The sequence below is a fragment of the Pinus tabuliformis genome, chromosome 1_2, assembly GCF_031772625.1.
Source record: "Pinus tabuliformis cultivar Carrire ecotype Pingquan chromosome 1_2, CPIR1, whole genome shotgun sequence".
Lineage (NCBI taxonomy): Eukaryota > Viridiplantae > Streptophyta > Pinopsida > Pinales > Pinaceae > Pinus > Pinus tabuliformis.
The window spans coordinates 5938829-5961108 of record NC_142298.1 but is presented as its reverse complement, the minus strand read 5'-3'; positions in this window follow the sequence as shown (position 1 = coordinate 5961108).

Here is a 22280-nt window from a genome sequence, read left to right as displayed (position 1 = left end):
CTGGTTGTGCATGGCCATTTATTCCTTCTCCTTTAGTTCCTGTGCCTTTTCTGCAAATATTTATTCATTATTGGTATTGACCTCACTGATCACCAGCAACGTCGACTTCTCCCTGACACTTAGCTCGTCAGATACTCCATCTGCCCAAACCTACATTCACTTGACTTTTAATTTTGAGATATTTTTGAGCACTTGATCTTTCCTCCCCACTAGAAGCCTTTTGGACTCCAAAAGATCACTTTCAGTTGTCCAGCAGGTGAGGGTACATATACCTCACCTTTCCAATCTCGATCCATTTTCCTTTTGAATGATTGTTCCTTTGATCCCCACTCAAAGGTAGTCCACACTCATTTTGAATACCTTTTTCTTCTGTCAAGAATATGTCTTGTTGTAGTTCATCAAGCTATTCATGAGAAAAATCCTCAATGGAAGGAATCTGGACATTTTCTCCTTGATCTTCAATGAAAGGAAGCTCATATGACCTTAAGTTCTCAACATTAACAACAACATACATTTTCATATATGAAGGAAAATCCAACATGAACGCATTGTCACCAATTTTTTCTAGAATTCTGAATGGACCATATCTAATTGATTTCATCTTTTTACCTTCTCCTTGGAGCCTCTCTTTGCTAATGTGAAGCCAAACCTCGTCACTAACATGGAATGTGTGATATACTTGATGCTTGTCATGCCTTGCACTGTACTTTCCTAGGCTCTTTCAAGATGATATTGAACTATTTGGGGTACCATTTGGAGTCATTCAATGAACTCCTTGGCTTTGTCCATGTTACCATCAATACCAAAATCCTTCTTACCAAGATGATACAACACATTATGAATCAAATGGTAAACAAATTTCTCTACTTGACTCCTTTGACTTAATCTTGAATGTACATCTTGAAAGTATGTATTTTCCTGATCATAACTTTCATGCAAAAAAAATGATCCTTGAAGAAATTATTTACACACACAATAGGCATAGAAAGCATATCAAAAAAAAATTCTCTTATATCTTTCTTATTCCTTTTGACTAAGTGGAATAGTAGAAAAAAAATCCATCCAATGAAATTTCCTTTGTCGCTACAACTTAATCACTACACCATTTAAAATTTCCAAATGAAATGAAATGGTCTTACCATGTTTCATAATGATTGTGCCCATGGCATAGTTGCATACATCAACCTGAAACTCAAATGAATTTTTCAAGTCTAGAAGAGAAATTATAAGGGTTGAACTGATGTTTTGTTTCAAAGCATCAAATGGCGCTTGTTTTTTGCCTCCCCACTGGAATACCTTTTGCATAATTGCCAATGAATGCAAAGGAGATACAATAGAAGAAAAATTAACAAAAAATTTCCTCCGACATTAGGCTCCTCCCAAACTACCTCTTATCCAGATGACTATCTTAAGCATTGGCCAATATATAGTGGCATCAATCTTGGAGAGGTCTAACTCCAACTCACATTCTCCAATATTATGGCCCAAGTACATCAAAGAAGTTTTTCCCAAATCATACTTTGACATCTTCAATAACAAATGTTCATGACTTACGACATCAAGTACTTTTCTCTCATTCAGGACATGTAAAATAATGAAATTTTCTTAAAATGAAGATGTCATCTAAGTAGACTATCATGTCTAGAAATGACTTCAATACATCATTCTTAATATGCATGAAACTATTAGGATCATGGAAAATACTAAAAAGTATAACAAGCCATTTGAGCAAACCTTGATTGGTTTTGAATGTCGTGTTCCATAAGTCTTCTTCAACAACTCTACTTTGATGATAGCCACTCCTTGAATACCATTTAATGAAATTCTTTCCATACTTCTTGGGAACCAAAACAATAGGTGCACCACATGGTGAGCGAGATGGTCAGATGATCCTTTTGTTTAACAACCCTTGGATTTTCTTTTTTATTTCTGCACTTTCCCTTCTTGGCATCTGGTGCATGTCAATGTTAGGAAGAAGACACTTTTGTTGCTATGGTATTTCATGTTGGATTCTCCTCTTGAGAGGAAATCTCTTTGCTTTTTGAAACATCTCATCATCATGGTTAACTACATCAATGAAATCAATTTTGAATTTTGAATTACAAGCATCAAATGCTTCATAATCAACATTAATATTAGGTTTGAGCATAAGAAGCACTAAATGCTTGCTTGAATTCACTAGTATTTTCATATTCCCTACATTAGCTAATGAAAGATTTAGTTTCTTGCGATGAGATCTCACAATATACTCTAAACCATCTTTGAACAAGTCGTACTTGTTTTCATGGTGATAGAAGATTAATTTTCTAGCATAGATGTAAGGACTACCCAAAAAAATTCCTGAAATATGAAGAGGTACAACATCTAATTCAACTTTGTCAATCAAGTTTGTTGTGATTGCAAATCGAAGAATAAATTTTCTTGTAACCTGTAAGTTTGTGTCCTTTCATATCCAACCCAATGGATATGACTTGGTATGTAGAATGGTTTCAAGATTAAGTTTCTTGACTAAGTCTTCAAATATCAAGTTGGCTTGAGACCCACTATCAAATAGTGTGTCAATTTTTGTATGTTTTGATATTACCCTCACATGAAATAATTCAATCCTTGTTTCTTCATTTGGAGTGCTAGTGTGACAATTTGATATACTAGTGCTAGCAATGGATTCTTTTTCTTTAATACCCATGACTGTAATTTTAGTTTAATCACCTAAATTGGGTCCCAAATCCTCTTGTATGATTACAGTTGTATTTTATTTTCCCTTGTTGTTGAATTTATTTGGTTTAATCTTAGGATGAAGCTTCTAACAATTATATTCATCATGACCCTCCTTGGAACAATGTTTACATATTTTTTTCTCTCCTTCCTTTTTAATGGATGCATTTTTCTTTCCTTTGAAACAATTTTCTTTTTCTTTACCCTTAAATGGCTTTTTACTACCCTCTTTTGGAGTATTTTTCCCTCTTTCCTCTAGATGAGTGGCTTTCACATGCATGTCATCTAAATTATTTGGATTAAACATAAGGATAGTATGCCTAAGGTAATGGTGTAAACCCCCTATATACTTCAGCTACGAGTCTTGTGATTGCAAATCTACACCTAACATTAGATACCTTCTTCTAAATTCTTGGGTGTAATCTTGCACATTTGACCTTTAAGTTGCCTAAATTTCTACCAATTCATGATGCCTTTTTGCATAAATGTTGGAGGTAAAAATGTATTTTAATTGAAGCAATGAAATCAAACCAAGAAATTAAGATCTTGCAATATTTTGGTATCTCTTCTTGTGTCTTTGATTCCCACCATACTAGTGATACACCCTCCAACCTCAAGTAAGCTAGTTGAATATTTATTTCATCATCTTGAAGGTTTCGAATTCTACAATAGACCTCTAATTGATGAACCCAATTCTGAAGCTTCTCTACATTCACTTCACCCTTATACATGGGCAGTGCAAATTTAACATCAAGTTTTAATAGGGATTTTTTAGCGATTCCTTTTGAGGTATGTTGATGAGTATGAGTAAGGTTCGTATTAGTTGAAGAGGGTGAAGATGCCTATGAAGATGAATATGAAGAAGATGGTGGAAAGGGTTGAGTTTTACCTCCATTTAGATTACCTCATCTGCCTAAAGAACCTTCTTCTTTTGGAGGCTTGGAGGTTTCACATTGCAGTCTCGCATTCCTCTCTTAATAGTGGACTTTCACCATCTTTGTCATGTCAAATAAAGCCTCACTAAAGACCTTCTCATCCTCTGTCATATTTTTAGGCTCTCCTTCATGTGACATGCTCACTGGAGATTGTGGAAATCTTTCACTCCTTCTCCTTGACCCAACTTCAGGTCTTTCAACTAGCTTCCATTATCCTCTCTTACACTTCAACCTTGTAAGCATGACATTCACTTGCAAACAGTTATATCCTTCTGGCACAAAGAGAACCAAGAGCTCTGATACCAAACTTCATCTGAATGGGAAAATTAGTTTTTTTGTAGTAAATTCCTTTTCATAATATGTTAAAAGTTCTTAAGGATTCATGAGGTTAATTTCAAGTTTAAACATGAATTTTTTTTAGTGTTTTTATGTAAAATTCATGTACAAATTAACATAAACAAATGGATTGATAACAACAAATAACAAATATGAACATCACAAAAATAGTATCACAACAACACATGATGAAGTATTTCACCCTTCTTGGGCTACATCTCCTTGGTCCAGCTTCCAATGGCATAGCCCTCTCTATTAGGCTCAAAAGTGTAAATACATCAATTTACAATGCTCATGTAGTTCTAAAACTTGCTCCAATTGCTCTAGAATACCCAACAATTCCTATTTAGCCTCTTTCTTCTCTTGATTTGGTCAAAAACTGAAGAAGTTATGGCTTCCCCAAGTCTTTCTCCTAATCACACCACAATTTCCCCAAAATTTGGCACCATCCTAGAATTTCGTATGGATTTTTGCTAACCAAGCACCATTTCCGCCGATTTCAGGGCAAATTTGTCGAACGCTTTAAATTTCCTCTAACGCCTAAAATCTGCAATTTTTGGGCCACATGGGGGCCACGTGCCCGGGGCTAAGGCTAATGGCCTGCCCCCACCGACCAAGCCCCTGCTCCACTCTGTTGGTGGACATATGGGTGGCATGTCCAAGGACTAGCCCTTTCCCTCGAATGGTGCAATCTTCATTTTTAAATATACACCACACTATAGTTGTTAAGAATTATTAGTGTGGTTTGTTGGTAGTATCTCTAGACTTGTGCTTCAAGGTTGCGGGTTCGACCCCCGCTGCTATTGCTGGAACCTTAACCAAAATTTGGTGGCCCTCGGGCTACCATGTGGCAGCCCCTAGCTGGGCCATGTGGCAACCTGTGTTTGGCCACCACCCATCCAATATAATTTCTCCAAAATGCACCCAATAACATCGTTCCACTTGGAACCACATGATTCACTGAAGGATCATTCACCAGTCAACCATGCCACCTCATCATACACATTCAACACCAGGTTAGCAATATGGACTACTAGTTGGGATGTAACAATTTGCAAAAATTTGCCTGTTCGGGAAAATGAGCAGAACATTATTCTGGTAGCATACGTTGTCCGTTTCTCATGAAAGGAGTTGCACTGGATTGAGGATGATAAACACAACATGGTCATTGAGGTTCCACACTGATCCAACAACTTTGAATTTTGAGCTATTTTTAAAGAACCTGATAAGGGGTACCTTAGTGGATTTGGAGGAAACGCTCAACCCACCAAAATTAATCAAAACCGTTGAGTTTCATTATTCACTTTATTAACTCTAACCTCCCCGGGGAAAGCGTCATCTTAATTTTCTTGCTTGTTTACCAGTTGGAGCTTCTCCTAGGTGAGGTAGCTTCAAGATGGATGATCATTTGCTCCATTGCTAGTTATTACTTAACTGTATACATTTGGAAATTCAGGGGAAGGCCCAATGCTACTTAGCAAATCCTATGGGATAAAAATGGTGTTTTTTTAAGGCTTCTTCACTGTTGAGTTGGAACCTGGATGCTCTGGTGCTCTAGTCCCTCAGTTCCTGGAAGCTCGACTCCTTTTGAAATATAATTGGTTATTTTTATGGGGTTCCGACCCTCTAGGGTATTAACATCATTTTTAGGTCAAATGAGACACATGTCAACATGTCATCAATATATGGCTCCTTTGGGTACCTTAAAACTTCAAAATTGCTTACCACATGTCCACCTACCACTGGGTGGTTTGCTAATGTCACTTTTTCCCAATGACATGTTTCCACTTGTCTAGTTAGAGGGGAAAGAGAAGGGGTCCCTGGTCCTTTTTAGTACAATAAATTCCTCTGTAAATGGCTCAATCCTAGAACCTTCAAAATTTCATCTAACAAAAGGTTACAAGGCTCCAAGATGATGGGGTCTAGCCTCGAATTTTCATTATGGGGTTCCTTTACTAGATTTCCCAGGCTTCAACAGTTGATGAATCGCTAGTCCATGGTCACTGAAGCCTTTTGAAATTTATTTTCTTATGATTTATGGGATTCTGAGGCCATAGGGCCTCCGAGATTTTAAATTTTATGGCCCAAACTTGACTGGCCCCATATTTTGATCCAAGAGGCCATTTTAAAACTTCTTTATACCATTAGAAGGATCTTCCTGAGAAATTTTTAATTGAGTGGCTCTGATGTAGTCTTTTAGCTCTTATGTTGCTCTAAAAATGGCTCCCAACTCTGCTATGATATTCACCTCAACCCCTTTCTTATATGAAACCTAAAAGGAAAGAAGGGTAGGGTACAACATCAGCTCTAACTGGGGACATTTTCTGGGAGGAAAGGAATTAAGAACATGTAGAATAGTAGCCTTTTTCTGGGCATGGAGTCAAAAATATATGCAAAACTGAAAATATAACAAACAATCTAATATTCACAATGTCTAAATGATATTTACAATGGAAGTGGGTACCTACATTTAGTGCTAAAATTAGTGCTTACGGCATTTCCCATTTACAAGCAGGCCAAACACTTCACCATCTATATTTTACAGAAAGAATGTGTTGTTATATTTGGCTTCGGGTTCCTTGAAGGGCCCATACCAAAAAGGATAAAATTTTCCATGTTTTCCTTTGCCCTCTCTCTTGACACCCCATCTAAGAACAGTGTCACATTGCTACAAAATTCTATCTTTGGTATTTTTATAAAAGAGAGAATTAATCTTGTCCTAGTACTCGATTATATTCTGAGTCACCTACTCTATTTTCTCCTACAATTCAACAAACTGGTTTATCCTCCTGGTCAATGGATTAGGTTCCTCATTTGCGTCCTAAATTAAATTAGCCACCAGCATAGTCAATTGAATAGGGAATAGTGCAATAGTACCATATGCTAATTCAAATGGTGATTTTCCAGTGGATCTCTTTGTTGTATCTTTGTTTTCCCAAAGAGAAAATTTGAGTTGGGAGTCCTAGTTTTCCTTATTCTCTACAATAGTTTTCTTCAAAATTATCACGAATCTTATTTGATGACTTGACCAAATGATTTCCTTGGGATAATAGGTGGTAGAGTGAACAAATATGACATTATACTTTTGGAAGAAATCAATGAGTCTTGTAGATTTAAATGCCTGGGCATTATTGAACACTACATTCTTTGAACATCTAAATCTGGAAAAAATATTTTCTTCAAGCAACATTATGATCACCCAATTAGTTTCAATATGGATAGGAATGGCTTCCACCCACTTTGTAAAGTAATCAGTAGCTATCAAATCCATTTATGCTTCCCATTGGATGATGGGTGAATCTCTCTTATAATGTCCATTCCCCACTACCTAAAAGATTCCTCCACAAAAACTGAGATTAATGCTAGTAGAGCTATCTTCTTCTTCTCAGCAAAAATCTAACACTTCCTATAACATTTCAATAACTTATAAACACATAAAAAGAGGCAGGAGAGTAAAAACCAGCTTTCACGATCTTATGTGCAATAACCTCCTAACTATAATGACCTCAAGAAGAATAACTATGGTATTCATTTATAATCTCGGGAATTTTGTCTTCTATTAAGAAAAGCAATAATACACAAACAAGATCCTTCCACTACAATTGATCATTTGTGATCACATATTTACGGGATTTCATTTGCAAAGTCCTATATTTTGCTCTATTGAAACCAGATGGGGTACTATTGTGGCCTTTGTTTTGAGGTTTTACAGAGAAAGAAGCCAATAAAAAGGGTGTGGGGATGACCGTTGGAGTTGCCGAGTTGACAACCGAGGGAAGAATAGAACCTAGAAGATGACTAACATCCGCATAAATGTGGCGGGAAGGAGAAGGGACAACCAAGCAAGGAGAGAATAAAGGAAGTCGAGAATGAAGGTAGCCAAGTAGAAGGAAGGTATAACTGGCAATCTGAGAACATAGTAGAGAATAGAAAGAAGAAGGAGGAGAGAAGGAGGGTTGTTCTTAGTCAGTCATGTGAGCCTGTGATAGTTAGAGTCTTCTTTTGTTGCGAAGGAATGTGAACAACTCCATGGTCTTGTATGTGTCTTGTTATGGTGGTTATGTTATTCTTGTTATTGATGATCAGGCCTTAAGCCTTATGTATGGCTTTATGTTATTTTAAGGTAAGAGACGGTTCATATCCGCCTAGTGTTCTTAAGCTTTTTAATGACTCTTTAAAAATTTTAATGAATGCATTTGGTTATATAGTTTCCTGATATGGCATGAGTAAATCATTGTGATTGGGTTAATATAGATGTTAAGCTATTATACTTTGGTCTCTTCCATTTGATATGACTCCTTTGGTGCCTAATTCCACCCTAATCTAACTTCAGTTGTGGCACGCCTCGAGTGAGACTCCTTACCCTCTCTAGGTAAGGTGAAAATGTCGGCGTTGTTGTAGACTACAATGGAGCCTCGTTGACCCCTTATGCCCGAACCCAAGATCTCAACCCTGATGTCATTTTCGTGTCAAAAAATGGTTATGTTGCTAGGACCTGAAATAAAAAAGGAGGGTTTGGAATATGGTATCGAGGATTTTTAAGAAAGAAATATGAAACTGGTGGGATGACTAAGTGGTATCTCAACAAGCTCTACTTTGCAACCAACTTGTTGCAAAATTGAAATATGAATTTCTATATTGAGAGGCAACAAGGGATCAGTACAAGGCCTTCTAGTGCAATATCCCATAGGAATAAATGGTTGTGGACATTGCAATTGAAGGGTAGGTCAGGAGGACAAACATTGTCTCATCATGACTTGACTCCTACATATCTCACGATGCTTTATCATCTTGACACAGATTTGACAAGATAAATAAATTTCTGGGTGCAAACTACACTGGAGTGGTACATTGTTGAGTTCACAGCAGAAGGCTACTAGTCCTTTTCAAAATACAATGCTTTGTTTCGGGCAGGCTTAAGAAGGACTTTGTTGAAAGAAGTACCCCTCTGGATTAAAGTCTTAATGGTGGGTGAATGCTTGCTTATATTCCAGGGTTTAACTATGTTATGTAAACCACTAGTGCTAGCGGAGGATCTAAGGGGAGAAATGGTACCGAGCAAGGGATCAGGAGACCATTAGAAGGATGGATGAAAACGATTCACAAAGGGCCAGGGAAGTGAGAGCGTAGAGGAGGGTGTGGATAGCAGAGAAATCGAAAGAAAGGGCCATGCAAGGGATTAAAAGGCAGCCAAAGGAACTACACCAAGTAGGAGCATTATTAAGGAGCCCAAAAGAGGAAGATGGTATGGAGAAGAACTTGGAAAAAGGGATATAGATAGCAAGGATTGTTGGAAGTCTAGAGGGTGATAGGAGCCCTCCCTCACCAGTTGTGGAGGGGGGGTCCAATGGAATTGGTCACGTTGACTGAGAGGAATATGTGGAGTATGAGATGTGCTTTGTGAAGAGGAGATTGTTCATGAGGGATGATGCATCCGAAAGAATCAAAGATCCAACCCCCCGAAGCTCAGTAGTGTTCCCCCCGACCTTTCCCTAATAATCTACAACAGCCATAGTAAATTTATTTCTAAGTTGCTTAATATGATAAGAGTGCATAGTGTGCATGTTAGCTATAAGACTAGTACTACTAGTAGTAGTGGAAATAGTAGTAATAGTAATTTTGGATTACAAGGATCTCAATAGCTAGGATCACAAGGTTTTTTTCTTCTAGTGCAAACCCATCTATAATGGTAGGGTCATTTACAAGATATCTGGAATTCACAAGAAGAGGGAATGATGACGTGGAGAAACACTAGTACCTATGTGAGGATATCTAGAGGGCTTGTCAGATGCCTGACAATGTAAATTTAATAGAATTCAATACCACTCTCAAGGAAAGGGCCTTGAGGTGGTTCATCAAGTGGTTAGAGTTACACTAGAACCTGACAGTAGATGAGATTGAAAAAGATTTTGTACAAGAATTCAAACTTCCCCATGTAGATTAGTAAGAGTTGTCGGAGATGTGGGAAATTAAGAAATAGGAGGGAGATACCACTTGGGAACTAATGAAAGGTTTTAAAGATGGAATTCATAAGTTCAATTATACCATAAACCCAAATTACCAGAGGGATTGGTTCGTCAAAGCCCTGTTAGCCCTCACTCGGACACCACTAACACAACAGAAAATTGAGACATTGTAGGATGCCCTAGAGGAATCAACCTGAATAGCAGCTATGGTGGGGTATCCACATGATTATTGGGGTGGATTTGCTTCACAAGACCCCTCTATCTTGGGTCTCCATCACCAAATTGCAAGTTTAATGGAGAAGCTAAAAGATCTACAACTAACCCGCCCAACAAGCCTAAATGTGTGGTGTACCACCTGCTTAGTGGAGGGTCACGTTGCCATGGAGTGGCCAAGGTCGAGGGGTGCAGGTGCCACATCAAGGCCAAGGGGAATATCAGGGCCCCCGCTTATAGTAGGAGTCATGGCAATAGGGTCACAAGTGCATTTTCAGGTCGCAACCAACGAGAGTACTCCGAAGTGTCGAGGGGGTATGGACACCCACCATGCTTATGCCTGAAATTGAAAAAGTATTTGAATGCCCTGAATAATAGATATTGTAATTTATTCACATCCATAACCCACCACATGGACTAGTGTTGAACGTTGTATGCACTAGAATATTGGCTAGACAGTTTGACCTTCAAGATCAGCTAGACTTCACGCGATGGGTGAGGAGGAGGAAGAAGGGGAGGAGGAAGGGCGGGAGGTAAGGGACCTATCCACCATTACAATTGTCACTAGGAGGGACATGTCACATGAGACTAACCCCTACCAAGGATATCCTGATGCTCACATTGAAGGGTCAATGCCAAAGCAACAAAGGATTTCCGAGAGTTAATCGCAAGATGGGAGGAGCGGAACAAGCAATGAGGGATGAACCTGATCAATGCATAACCTAGGGTTACAGTGGTAGCCCCACCATCCAACATTAACATAGTAACCTACGACAAAAAAAAAATGGGGTTGACTAGGGCACTCCAGACCAACCCACAACCATCCAAGTAACCTCACCAAAGTGGCCATATAACTCTCAGCAGCAAAAATAGTGCTATAATGAAGAAACATTTTCTTTAACAATCTGATTAACGGCACATAACCATCCAGAGAATAGGAAGAGTTGTGTAAGGAAAAGCATTCAGATCTTCCAAAATTTACCAATACCAAACATATTGAAGAGTGGTTCAGGGTACTCCTACAGATTTTCAACGATCAACAGATGTTGGGGAAACTTCAGAAAATCCTAGGGGAAGCCATTACGGAAGAAGAAACTAAAGAAGGTGCAGTCGTTGGAAACTTTCCTGAAAGCCACATCAAGAGAGTAAGGAGAAATAATAAAAGAATGGGAAGGGAATTCAGAATTGATGCTTAGATTTCCATATTCCAAATTGAGGACATTATGTTAGACCTAGGTTCTGACGTCAACATCCTGCCAAGAAAAACGTGGGAGGCAATGGGGAAACCTAAACTAAAATTCTTGCGAATCTAGTTTCGAATGGCCAATAAATACTGTATACTTCTGACTGGGAGACTCGAGGACATGGATTTGGATGTAGAAAGAGTAGAAACACATGTAGATTTTGAAGTGATCAATATAATGGGGGAAAAAATACTTACCCGACACTACTAGTTATTGACCAGGCCTATGAAAATTATGCCATTATAGATCTAAATAAGGTTTTGATGATATTTGAAATAGAGGGAGTAAGAGTCATCCAACCACTAGACCCATACCATGGGTCCAAATTCATAGAACCTGTAGATGACAGAGAAGATCCATGGATATTAGACCATCTCTACAGGTTATAAGAGGGTAAGATTCAAGATTACATCGACACAAAAACTAAAAGATCGATCATTTGGAGGAGTATCTAGAGCTCTGAGGTTGGTTCAGAAGCTGCATGGAATTCTTGGCGGCAAGGTGGATATGAGGTCGACACCAAACATTGTGCTACAGCGTGTTGTGTCAATTGGATCGGAACATAGCTAAGAGAGTTTCCCATTTTCAATGGTATAGACTTGGTGGATATATTCCTTAATAAAATTGAAGTAACTATAAGGGAGGAACATAAAATACCATTGTTAGACATTTCAATGAAAGTGACCCCAACACAATGGTGGGGGGTCCACCACACCTCTCTTCAAAACTAGGAGATCATTAAGAGAGATATGAAGGAAAGATTCAAAAAGGCAGGTGAATATCTACAGGGATTTTCAAAATATAGGGCGGGTTTGATCCCCAGAAACATGTAGAAAACGATAAGGACAGATGGAACTAAGAGGGGGTTCTAGAAGAGCTTTGGGTGCATGGGTGCATAGACACATTGGGTACATTTCCTAAAGCATGGTACATACAAGAATAAATAAGGAGGCAAACAAGAGAGTGGGACATCTTGGAAGAATAGTTTGTTAGTAGTTCTCTTTTAGGGACAGTGATATAAGGCTAACCAAGTAATTGCATGCTATCAAATGTGTCCTCCTTACATCATGACAACTCTATGATGGATGCATAGATAGAGAATCTTATAGGCTCTCTATAATTCTAGATATCCGAAAGTGATGGCATGTGGGAAGGTGGAAGGAGAACCAGATGAGGATGACCTAGAAGGGTTACGACACCTGACATTTCATGAAATCGAAGGGGAGAGAGGTATATAAGAGGGACCCATAACTAATGATCCACACTTGCTCCCAGTGAAGTTGTGGAAGCACAAAATTAGCATAGAGGAAAAACCTAAGCTGGCATCAATTAGAGACTATTGGGATGAACAAACAACAAAATAAATCTTTGATCTCCTAAGGGAGTGTGAAGATATATTTCCCTCGTCAGTTGCGGTGATAAAATGGATTAAGGGAGACATAAGAGAAATGAAAATTGTGTTGAATCCTGATGAAAGGTTGTTGAAGCACATGCCATATAGGTTGAACCCAATAGTCAAAGAGAAGGTAAATAAAGAAATAGACAAAATGCTAGAGGTGAGAATTATTTTCCCCGTGGAAGAGGTAGAATGGGTTAGTCTAATAGTAATACAAAACAAAAAGGATTCCATGGACATAAGCAAGGATAATTTTAGGGGCGAATGTTCGCCCTTTGGGGAAATTAAGGGATTTTAAATTTTTAGTGGGTGAATATTTTGTATCATAGTACATTTTTACAAATCACCTCAAATAGCCCACCTTATTTTAAGGGAGAGGGTAAAAAAGGTAAATTTAGCCCTTGAAATTAGGACTTACAACCTTTCATTCGCCCATTTTGAAGAATAGGTTTTATTTAAGTGAATCCATTCGCCCATTTTCAAGGGCCAAATACCATATTTATAAAAGCGTTATGGTAAATTAATAAAAATATAAATAAATGAGAGGTATGGTAAATAAATAAAACATTTTTTATATTTACTCCATAAGTCACCTTATATACATGTAAGGGTGTAAACAAATAAAAATATAAGTAAAGTGGAGGTATGGTAAATAAATAAAACGTCTTTTTATACTTACTCAAAAGGTATGGTAAATAAATAAAAATATAAATAAACTAGACGTATCTTAAATAAATAAAACCTCTTTTTATATTTAGTCCATAACCCTCGTTCTATTTATGAAGGCTCAAGAAAGAGGTTTTATTTAAGTGAATCCTATGGGCCAAATACCATATTTGTAAAAGAGGTATGGTAAATTAATAAAAATATAAATAAACGAGAGATATGGTAGACAAATAAAACATTTTTTTATATTTACTCCATAATTCAACTTATATTTAAGAACACTCAAAAAATGGGTTATATTTAGGTGAAACATATGGCCAAAATACTATGGGACAAATACCATGGACTAGATTGTTATTAATACCATGCAAAAAACCATTATTAACCCTAATATTAGAATTAATAAAAATAAAAATAAAAATGGCACATGGTATTGATCCATGGTATTCACCAAAATGGCACATGGTATTGACCCATGGTATTCACCTGGAATGTAGCCTATTTAAATGGGGGAATTAAACCAACATGTAGCCTATGCTAAGATTCACTAGGACTTTACAATGTTTTATTATTTAGTGAAAGACTCGCCAAGATCTTACAAGATTTTATAATTGAGTAAAATATTTGCCATGCCTGGTGAGAGATTCGCCAAAAAAAATATATACATATTATATTATTGATAAAATCGCCTTTCATTTTTCCTATATACCATGGATATTCGCCCATTTATTATATTTATAAATTTAGGGGGATTCTTAAAATTTTCCCTGGACATAAGGGTTATGTAGACTATCGCAACCTTAATAATGTTTGTGTGCACGACCCATTCCCCACACGAATCAGTGATGAGGTCATAGACAATGTTGTAGGGCATGAGGCATATTCCTTCACAAATGGGTTCTCAGGTTACCATCAATTCAGAAGAGCTGAAGAAGATAAGAATAAAACCACTTTTACTACGGAATGGGGTCGTGTTCCTACCATGTGATGCCATTCAGTCTTAACAATGCACCTATAGTATTCTCTAGAATTGTAATTGCAACATTCATAGACTACATTCACAGGTTCTAGGAGGTATACATGGATGACTAGATAGTATACATCATTCTAAAGAAATACTCCTACTCAGGATAAGGTTTGATTGTTCTAGACAGTTACAAATATCTTTGAATCTAAAGAAATTCATATTTGTAGTTCCATTTGGCACACTTTTGGGCCATATTGTGTGTAAGGACAGGGTATGCGTAGGTCTTTCCAAGGTTGCAACAATTGTCAACATGGACCCACCAACCAATGTTAAGTAGCTCAGATCGACATTAGGGCACACTGGATACTACGAAAGATTCATCCATAACTATGCCTCCACTGTGCCTATGGATAAGTTAGTAAGGAAGGCAGAAGTATTCGCATGGTCAGAGAAGTGTCAAGCCGCACTGAACATACTAAAGGAGAGGTTGGTAAGTGCTCCAATTTTATTCTATCCTGATTGGAATAAGAAACTCCATGTCCATATTGATGCATTCAATATTTCTCTAGGAATAGTTTTCGCACAACCGGGAGAAGGAAGCTTCGACCATCCAATCTGTTTTTCCAATAGGAAATTATCAACTACAAAAAATAATTAAACCATGACAGAGAGGGAAGCACTAGCTATGGCCTACTCTCTTCAAAATTTCACACACTACTTACTTGGGGTCTCGTTTAAGTTCTTTATAGACCACTCTGCATTGAAATACTTAGTCAACAACCCTTGACTAGAGGGAGGAATTTTCATATGGTTGCTATTGTTTCAAGAATTTTCTTTTGAAGTAAATCGTCAAACCAGTCAAGTTGAACATTGGGCCTGATCATCTTTCAAGGTTGGAATTGGAAGAAAGTGGGGGATTTCTAGACGAATAGCTACTCGACGTGGATTTATTTAGAGTCGAGACAATACCTAATTATTTAAAAGAGATTGCAACCTTCCTAGACATAAGGAAATTCTCGGAGGAAAACAAGGCAATGCAAAGAATATACATGGTCATGTGAGCAAATGATTACTAGATTATTGCAGGACACCTATACAAACTAGGATTAGATCAGGTGTTGCACCAGTTTTACCTCCAACATGAGTGACAAGACATCTTATGGGAATGTCACTCAAGAGTTACGGTGTCCACATAGGTGGGAAAGCTACTACATGGAAGGTTATGTAGGAAGGTCTTGGTGGCCAATAATATATAAGGTTACCAAAGAGTATGCTAAGGGATGTGATGTCTGCCAAAGAGTTGGTAAACCATCAAATCGCGATGAGATTCCACTACATCTTGTATGTGCCTTACAGATATTTGTAAAGTGGAAAATTGATTTCATAGTGTCGATCAATCTGCTGGCACATCAAACATAGACCAGGTACATAATCACAGTGATAGAATATCTCACAAGATGGACTGAGGCATCACTGGTGAAGGACTGCACATCAGACACAGCTAGAAGGTTTGAGGAGACTAACAAGCAATCAAGGAACTCACTTCATCAATGAAACAATTGCTTCTCTCTTGCAAAACTTCATGATACAGGATCACAAGAGCAACCCATATCACCCGCAGGGCAATGGAACTGTAGAATCATTCAACAAGGTACCTGAAAATCGATTAACTAAGGTTTGCTCAGCAAATAAGGATGATTGGGATGAAAGGGTGCCAACCATGCTATGGGCATACCGAAAAATAGTGAAGAAACTACACAAACAGATGCCATTCCAATTTATGTATGGATGAGAAGTCATTGTGCCGACAAAGTTCACAATGCCAAGCATCTTCATCACCTGGGTCATAAAAATGATAGAAGAAGCATCACTCCAGAAGTGATTAGAGGATCTATTGGAACTCGATGAGGCAAGGTTTATAGCAGATTTTCACCAATCAGTCGAGCAAAAAAGATAGAAAGCATGGCATGAAATACACAATCGAGGGGCATGTTTTATTATATGATAGCAAGTTCTAGAAGTTACGGGAAAGCTACAGATGCACTGGCTATGGCCATTCATAGTTGTGAGATTAGGGAGTCTGGAGCTTTCAAGCTCGTGCAACTAGATACAGTACTGCTACTAGGCTTTTTGAATGACGCATGCCTGAAACCCTTCCACAAATCAAATATTGACATTCAAAATTCATTGGGTCTTTGAGAAAAGACCATAAGTAGGATTGGGAAAATTCAGTAGGAGTTAGTTAGTCAATTTAGAATGCATTTAGTTAGTCACTTGGCCAGCTATAAAATTATTTTTAATAAACAAATCTCGAACGTCATGCAGTTGCAGCTTCCATGTCACCACAACACAACTTATTGTGGTTGGGGGGTAAGTCACACATGCTATGAGCATTTTCCATAATAATTAGACAATAATATCATTGTCAGCTTGAATTTCCCAAGAATTTTTCCCATTATAGAAAAAAATAATTCCTAAATGTCTGCCATTACGCTAACATAATTATCCATCCTCTCCATCTTGTATTTTCCAGAAGTACATCAGCCAAGTTAGGTCCAGCTCAACCAGCAACGGATTAACATGTTTGCGTCTACATAGGGAATGTTGTCATAGTAACTAGTTAGCAAGTCTCGTAATAAACATCGTTTCGAACTAGTCTACTTATTTTGCATGGATATGTCGAAGTTATGAGAGTTTGAAGCTAAGGTGATATTGTCACTCAAGTCATAGTCAATTTCGTAGCGCTATCACCCAAGAATTCATTATCAACCTCTAGTAATTTCAGTCTACCAGTGACATTCCAACATGAATGTTGGCTTGAGGGGGTCTGGACCTAGGTTTATAGTTAATTGCGCAAACCAACAAAACCCTACATTGTTGTCCCTCTCAGCAAAAACCTGCGTAGCACAGGTTGCAGTCTCACCAAAGGAAGTATTGGGGGATGACATAACTATATTTATGCATCTAGAGGTCTATGTGATGGATTTCTGTTACTTCTAGGGCTTTATCCTGACCTTCATGAACCTTAACCCTCGAAATGTGGAAATTATGATAACTTACAGATAAAAACTTCTAACTTTGCATCGATGGCCTTAAACGTTCATAACATCAAGTAAACTAACAAATATACTACTTTCACACATCAATTAAGTGTTTCTTATGATAAATGTAGAAAATAGAGAAAATACCCAGAAAATACAGAATTAAACATAAGGGCATAGATACACAAATATTTCTCCAAAATAGTATTTTTTAGCTTCAGATCTTTTGTTCCGAACTCTTACTTCCCTGCACAGATAGCTGCAAGAGCCTTCCTATTCGCCTAAGTACAAAAAACAAACTCTTGTCACTTATATTACTTGCCCATACATAGATATTCAATGAATGATTATCTCGTATGACTCACTATGACTCCTTTTTATAGCATCTTTCTTTACATTACCATGGTTCACGGACCATGGGTGGATCAAAAAACATCTTATCTTCTAGCAAACTAAGGGGATTTCAACTTCCTAAAGCCCATTTGACTCCTAACTATCTTCGCACTCCGCTCCTAAAAATATGGAGACTTTACAAAATTAACAAAAACTATTACAAAATTGACCTCAAGGGACCCTGTCCCAATAGGTCCCCAACACAAAGTCATGACTCTGTCCTTGAGTCACTCTGTTGGTGGTGTCTCGATCTTTGCCCGCAACTCACTAAACTCTATCTTCAAAACTTGTATGTCTGTTTTCCCCTATGCAACGGCCTAACAGACTTCTTCAACCAACTTTTCTGTGGTGGGGCCTTCAACTATAAGGCCCACACTTCTTTGTGTCTACTTCATGGCCTTCATCTTTCCCTATACTGACAATGTCAATTGACTAGCTTCATCTGCCCAAGTTTTCATCCTGGAAGATATGATGCTTCTTTACGACGTAGCTCATCAATTTTTCTCTAGATGAGCTTGCTCTCTTGCAATCTATGAATCTTTGTACTGAGGCTAAGGTTCGTACCACCGACCTAATTTCGTCGAACTACCTCTGCTCTTCTCTGATATCTACTTCAATTTTTTGCAGAGTTGGATTCTCCTGCAGTGAGGTACACAATTCCATGGCTTGCTCAAACAACTGGGTGCAACCCTTGACTGCAACTTCCAAGGTAGCCATTTATTCTTTGATAGTAGCTTTACTCTACTCTCTAACTTATGGAGGAGTCATTGGCTGCAGATTAAGTTGTAGTTCAGATATCCACAGTTGTAGCTCAAATATAACTTTGTGGATTTCCTCCTTCGACTCCTTTACTGCAGCATCTAGCTTCTGGATCTTCTCCGCAAGGGCCATTTTTGCTAGAATTCAGAGTTCGGGAAGCTCACTATAGGCCTACACTATTTTTGCTTCAAGCTATTATCTTCGTGCCATTACTTCCTCCATTTCCTTAAGGGCCTACACCTTTTCTTTGAACATTTGTTGATTGTTGGTTTTGACCTCGTTGATGATAAGAAATACACGTTATTCTCGAATTCTGAGCTCCTCTGACACTCCTTGATGCAGCTCGTGCAAAGTCTGAACAGAAAGTTCTGCCAAATTCAAACTCAAATCATTCATATGTAGTAGGTGTGCCCTGCCTCCTACTGAGTCAATGCACAGGGACCCCTCTGGCAGTTTTACTATGCGGAGATCCAGGGTGAGTTGTGCTTCTAAGGCCGACCCACTCGCTTATTTTAGGATCACTTACATAGGCTCCTATGTCCCATGCTTTCTTGAATAATACATGTTTGGGCCTGTAATTCCCGCAGGAACTTGTGCACCTTACCTAGAATTTCTTGGTACCGCTCTTTGAAGTGTCCCAAAATAGTTGTTGTTGCATCGCGGACCACATCCCCAATTTCATATAGGTCCCCCTCTATGAGGACCAAAGGCATCACGCTCACCGATTTATTTGATTTTTGCTTCTTGTGAGGCCTTGTCAAACTCTTTTTCTTCCTTTTCTTGACAATGAAGGGTGACTCCAAACCTGTGCCCCCTTCCTCTTCTCCCTCTGTCTATTCCTCCACATTCATGTGCTCTGTTTCAGACTCGCCAAGGTCAATGGTGGCCTACGACGTAGTATTTTCTTTTGTTTCTTTTTTTTCCTTTGTAGCAGCTTATTTTTCCTTTGACACAACTTATTTCTACTGTGTCACCTTTTCTTTTTCCGCAACCTTCTCTTTAGCAGAGTCCTTTTGTGCTTCCTTCTTATTTTTTGTTGTTTTCGTTCCTGTGGTATGAGTTTCATCACCTTCAGCAACCTTACTAGTTCCTGTGCTGGAATCAGAGGGGGTCAGCCAATCACTTAGCCATACTGACAACACCCAAAATGTTGTCCTCGGTGAGTAAGTATGGAAACTTGTGCCAAATTCCCTTGGCATCTTTCTTTGCATGGATGTGGAGATTATGCAAATCTTCCTTGAAATCTGTGACATTAAGGTATTGTGCATGCAAACTTGATGATAACCTTGGCCACTGGTTAATCATAATTCTTAGGTCTGACTCAAATAACACCCATAAGCTCTTCGTCTCCATGATGTACTCGGGGTCTTTAGTCACCCACAACAAAGAGAACTTCACAGTCTCAAGCATATCTAAATCTTATTGAGGGAACTAGCTTTCTTCTACATCCTCCAAGCCACCAATGCTATCAGCAACAACAACCATGCATAGTGGAACACCTTGCCCTCATCCTGGTCCTCTCTGCATTCCTCCAAAATTTCATGACATAAGTATTGAGCCCAGTTATACTAGACTCCTTTCACGCACCATGTAGCCAAAGAGACTATTAGCATCGGCACTTCATCGACATGACAATGCTTTATGATCTTACCAACCAATATTTGTTCAGAAAACTCCACCACGCCATCAAACCAAAATCACTCTTCATTTGGTTTGCCAAATTTTTCTCCAGCAGCTTTCCTACAAAAGCCTCCATAGGGTCCACTCTTTGGTAAGGCAGTAAGGTTGGTCTGTGGATTAGCATGTCAGTGATCGGGATAGGCCCTCCCAACCAGAGGCACCCATCGTGCACTAGTGTTAACAATTGGCACACACAAAATATATTAATAGTGGTGTGACTAAAATGCGACACCCACAGCATATTTAGGAGCCCCACACCCCCAATTCCAGCCACCCATTTCATTGGTTCAAGTCACGTGATGTCTAACTCTTCATAGTATACCTTCTTCAAGTACCTTCTCAGTGCTAACTATGTGGACTTCGCATGGTTCCCCAAGTCTCAATCCTCACTTTTTAGGTATGGTATCTGGGCCAACAAATTTTCCTCAAACAACACGTTCTCCAGCAGCAAAGGTGTGGAGACCATGAACTTCACTGAATCCGGGTCTTTGGTCACTTTAGCTATGGATTTTCAAGGTGGTATATACAGTGGTAGTCAAGTTATCGGGTCAACCTCCTGATAAGCCTTGGTATTGCAACAAGAATGTTGCAACTCCCAAGGCTATCGACTTTAATTATCAACCCAGGGTTCATACAAACTTTAGAGGTATCGGCACTATATGTGCGGCATACAATGTGTCCTTCATTTTCTTTCATGATGTAATGGAGTGCATGTACTGAAGTCAAATCCTAAACTAATTGTAGAGAATGAAATGTTTGAAATGGAACCTTAACCTCTTGCAAGAAAGAAAGTACAAGGAAAGAGACTGAAATCAAATGCTAAAACACACCATTTTCTAACTAACTTCTAAGAGGCTTTGCTTCAAAAAAATGCTAAGTTAACATGTATGCAATCCTACTATCCTAAGCATGTAGATTCAAACCATCAAACCTTCTATTGTTGTGCATGAAAATGAATAAAATAAATCTATTTTTCTTTTTGTATTTTTCATGTGAGATGTGAAAGCTAATATCTTTTGGTGATGTGGAAGGTGGCTTGGAGATGATGGTGAATGGTCAGAAGGCTTGGGAGACAAGTAGGGACCCTTTTGCTAGCTTCCTAGATGCTTTTCCCTCAATTCGGCCTCAAAACAAGCCACTATAGGAAAACCTACAGGATCCCCTGAAAACCTACAGTATACAACCGAGAGAAAAAGGATGGACCTTGAAGGTGATGGAAAGCTTAGGGAAGGTGGCTGGTGGATGGAGTGAAGCAAGGGAGTGCCTAGGACCACTTCAAAACTCAAAACCAAAGTTGGGAGATGGTTGGATGTGCTCAAAAATCTTAGAGAAGTTTCCTTGTGAAATGATGAAATTAGTGAGGGTTTAGTGAAAGAAAGTGAGGACCATGGGTGGATGAAGTTGGGATGAGGTTGTTGACTATGAAATCTCTCTGTACTCCTGAAACACCTACACTACATCAAACATTGATATTTACCCAAAAATCATGCAAACAAGAAGAATTTCAATTATCTAAAGGAAACAGAATTTCATGATCTAGTTGTCTACTTCATGCATGAGGAAAACTTTGTAGAATGATATAAAACATTGATGAGATCTAATGGAAGACTGAAGATAGAAGAAATGGAAATCAAATCCTGCCCTTGAAAACTAGAAAAATGTTGACCTAATTGTGGATAAAGAGGGTTAAAATGGTCTTGATGACATGGAGTCCAGGTACAGGCCTAATCCCAGCTTCAATGATGGTTTTTCTCAATTTTGGCTCAAAACAGGCTTTCCTACATGATGCTACAATGATTTCCTACAAGATGTACAGATTTACTATAATTCATCGAATTACCAATAAAATCAAATCAAAATTGGATGAGGCAAATTTTTTTATTAACTAGGATGTAGTAGGTCCCCATTCCAAGTGGAATCACTCAATAATACCTTTGTTAACCCATGCTAAAAAATAGAAAAACATTAC